The sequence below is a fragment of the Capsicum annuum genome, chromosome 8, assembly GCF_002878395.1.
Source record: "Capsicum annuum cultivar UCD-10X-F1 chromosome 8, UCD10Xv1.1, whole genome shotgun sequence".
Taxonomy (NCBI): Eukaryota; Viridiplantae; Streptophyta; class Magnoliopsida; order Solanales; family Solanaceae; genus Capsicum; species Capsicum annuum.
Window position 1 is genome coordinate 36,133,561 of NC_061118.1, and position 3,921 is coordinate 36,137,481.

At 35.3% G+C, this 3,921-nt stretch overlaps 1 pseudogene; it reads right to left on the reverse strand.

Moving 5' to 3' along the window:
- The window catches only part of LOC107860760, a 4,266-nt pseudogene extending 569 nt beyond the window's left edge, over window positions 1–3,697 (reverse strand).
- Between the last annotated feature and the right edge of the window lie 224 nt (window positions 3,698–3,921).

Genomic DNA, 3,921 nt, shown 5'->3' on the forward strand with positions numbered 1-3,921 from the left:
GGGGGAGTGTAAAAGCACAAACAAATACACAGCCAAAGATGAGATTCAATGGTGTACGTCTATATAGGATGAGATTGCACTGAAATGCAATTGTAGTATTTCCTTTTTGATTTTCAGAAAAACACCGAGAAAGCCTGTTTTACTTTTGTGTTATCAGTAGGACTTAGGTAACATTATGGTTGACAGATATTCCTGTTCAGCAGAAATTTGTTACCATCAGCTTAACTATTTACTTAGCATGTGACAATGTGGAGCATCAGCGGGATGTTCTAAGCTGGGAATTTCAGTTCAGGAGAACGCTTATGATCGGGAAACTGAAAGAGAGATTACTAATATCAGCTCATAAGATATTATACTAGATAATTTGCTGACAGATTTGTTTTACTGGATGGGGAAGGATGATGGAATATTTTATGCTAAATCTTGTTATAATCTGTTGAAGAAGAAAATGAACGGAGATGAGTCGATGACAGAGACTGTCCATGGTAAATCATTAGGAAATCCAAGTAAGATTGCTTGCTTTGGATGGACTGCAACACATGAGGATTGTTTTACGCCTGAAAAGTTGCAAAGATGGGGTTTTTCGTTTATGCAGCTGGTGCTATTTCCATAAAAATAACAAAGAGACAGTTTACTACTGCACAAATTTGTTTGGTGAAATATTATTATAAGATTACAGCTTGTGGAGATAAAAGTCTTTATCATTAGATTTCTTACCTGTAAAATGTGGAGTTCATCCGAGTTTCTGACTCTTAAAATCCCCTTGCAACGATAAACATCCATGCCATACTTTTTTATCCCAAAGGAGCTCAAGCCATATACGAACCTATTATCAACAAGGCAAATGAGGACTTTAGTGATCCAAGATAGTGAATAGTCAATCTTTGTGCATGAAATTATGATAAAACCAGAACTGAGCATAAAAAGGATAAGAATATGTGAGCCACAACAAATGTCTTTGAGGTGCACTGATCTTAATAAAACTTTTAGCATGTACAACACCCCCGAAGGACAAGTTTTTCGAGAGGAAAAAGATATCATCCACCACTGGCAAGCCCCTGTTTGCTTTACAAGGAATGAATCAGAGAACTCTACAGTAGGTGGCACAATCACAGCCCTGCAAGCACACACCCAGCAGCCCTTTTGAAAAGTTACCTTATCAAGATCAATCTGTTGTGCGTCACAGATGCACAATGTTCTGACTTCACCATCATGAAGGCCTTTTGTAGTTAGAGATTTGTTCTCTTCTAACAACGCTTCAAGATGAGCAGCATGCTTTAAAAAAATTAGAAAAATGGAAGATTAAATAGCTTTCCATCTGCTAAGTATAAATATCTGAATTTCATGGATAAGGATCATTGCTTACAGTAGGATATATGCCTGGCAGTTTAATATCTTTGACAAATCAACTTGACAACGCACAGAATGAATAATATTAGCAAGGGAATTAACATCACGTATGTCCTTCTCCAGTTCCTCTAGCGCCACTCCCGAGTCATCTTTAGAAATTAGATCAACTTTGTTAAGTATGATAACATCCTAAACCAAACAGTTAACAAATAAGAGTTAGACATGATTCCATTTCATAATCAAGAACTACTGTATGAAGAACAATCCTAGTTAGCTCCCATAACAACAAGAAAACAACCGCTAGAAAGTTGACAAAGGATTGAAGCCTAATTATAAACCTGAGATGATTGAATGGAGAAACTAACATATCAATTACCGCAAATGCTATTTGTAAATAAGCTTCAGGAAATGAAAAGGATTCGGGATTTGGTTTTGGCTGATGATACTGAAGGTTCTTTGCATCAACAACCTGTCACAGAAGCAAAATGAATTAAAACCCAAGATCATGCAGAACTTGAAAATAAAATGGCAAGGATTTAAGAAGAGCAACAATGAGAACAACCAGTTACATATGAAGTTAATCATATAAGAGTAAAGAATAGGTATGCAAACAAAGTTAATAAGTACTTAATTCCTAAAATACACATCTAACCAGCTAGCAATTTTTAACCGCAAGATCTAAGAGAGAAACCATAGATACAAATTCTAAACGGCTTCACTTGCAGATAACATTCTCCCCATGCACAGAATAGCAAGCAAACTTCTGACACGCTATCAAATACTTCCTCCGTTTCAATTTTCTTAGCCTATTTTGACTTGACATAGAGTTTAAGAAAGTAGAGAAGATTTTTAAATCTTACGGTTTTAAATTAAAGATATGTCGAATATACCAAAATGCCCTTTAATCTTGTGGTCTTAAATATGCCATGTGGAAAGTTGAAATTAAATAGTTGCAAAAAAATGAAAGAGGCATTTTTTATGAAATGGACTAAAAGCAAAGTAGGTCAAACAAATTGAAATGGAGTATGTTTTAAATCATTATAACACAAAACTCACAGTGATAATGGAATCAAGCCTAACATCTGATTCCAGCTGATCATCCAACCAAAGCACAGATGCAAGAGGTGCAGGGTTTGCCAAACCAGTAGTCTCTAGCAATATATGGTCAAGTCTACAAACAAACAAAATAACTTCTCATCATTAAATTTGAATAAGGTGAAATACTTTTGCAAAGAATTACAGAATTTCGTTACCTTGCTCCAAACTTAACAAGGAAGGATTAATCAAAAACCACACTTGTAAAAGCAGATCACGTGTACTAAAATTCTTCTTCCTTTACTGCATATTATTCCAAGCCACGGCCCACCCCCAAAAAGAAACAGAGGAAAAAAATGGATCCTTCTCATTTCTTCTCTTTCTGCCATCCTAAACTTTTTTTGTTCTTATGCATTTCCGCGCTTGTTCTCCGGCACAGCAGTCAGGAATTCAAACACCAAAGTTTAATACATCAAAACACCCACTAGAAAACTTAGATAAATATGAAAAAGGTATCAAGTATTTACACACAAGACAATCAAATCAGATTCACAAAGCATCTATGTTGCTCGGACCATCCAATAATGATGCCACACCCATGTTGGATCATCCAAAAATGCATATATTTTAAGGGATCCAACACAATGGTATTTTTTAAGAGCAACATAGCATAGCATTTGTTCTAAATCTAATCTGATTTCCTCAAGTATAGAACTAAGGTTTCATAACAGAACAAAGTTATACAGATTCAAAGGATCGAAAAGGAAAAGCGAAAACCACCAGTTTTGTGAACTGCAGTCAGAGAACACACTCTCACTGATCTGCACACACACACCCCTCCATCAGGATATTCACATGCACAATACACGCAGCAAAAACACACATACTCCCCAGATTAAAATTCTGATCACTAGAGCTATTAATCAACTCTGCAATACAAATCAATCTATTAATTATTCTGTTAATCATTCTGCTCTAATAGTTTTCAACAATAGTTTTGCACATAAAATCGCTTAAATTAAACAAATGAAATAGAATAAATAAAACTGGAATTAGAGAAATCACCAAGAACATTCTGGAGTACAAGTGGCTCTGATGATGGGAGTTAGTCTGACCTCGACTCCAAAGTATCCATCCTCAGCTAGCTCACGAGTCAACACTTCGTTCAGTTCAGTGAAGAAAACTCCATCCACCACAAACTGAAACAACAATCAAAAAATTTATTCCCACAATTTTCATAATGAAATCTTATACAGAAAATTTGATGATTAACCTTTCGCTTTTTGCTGATCTGAGGAGCCTGAGTATCCATTTTCGCAAGGTATCCACTTGTCATTCAGGCTTTGCAGATTTGTAAACGCAATGCAAAAACAATTAGGGCAAATTTAATATGAAAGGGCTTTGTATATTTTTAAGAGAAAACAGAGTTTCTTTTTAGTTTTTAGAAAAAAGATGGCGCCTATGCTTTATTTTTGCAGCAAAATGTACGATTTTTTTGGCTTTTTTTTTTAAATTTAGTTTCCTGCTCAAAGTCTA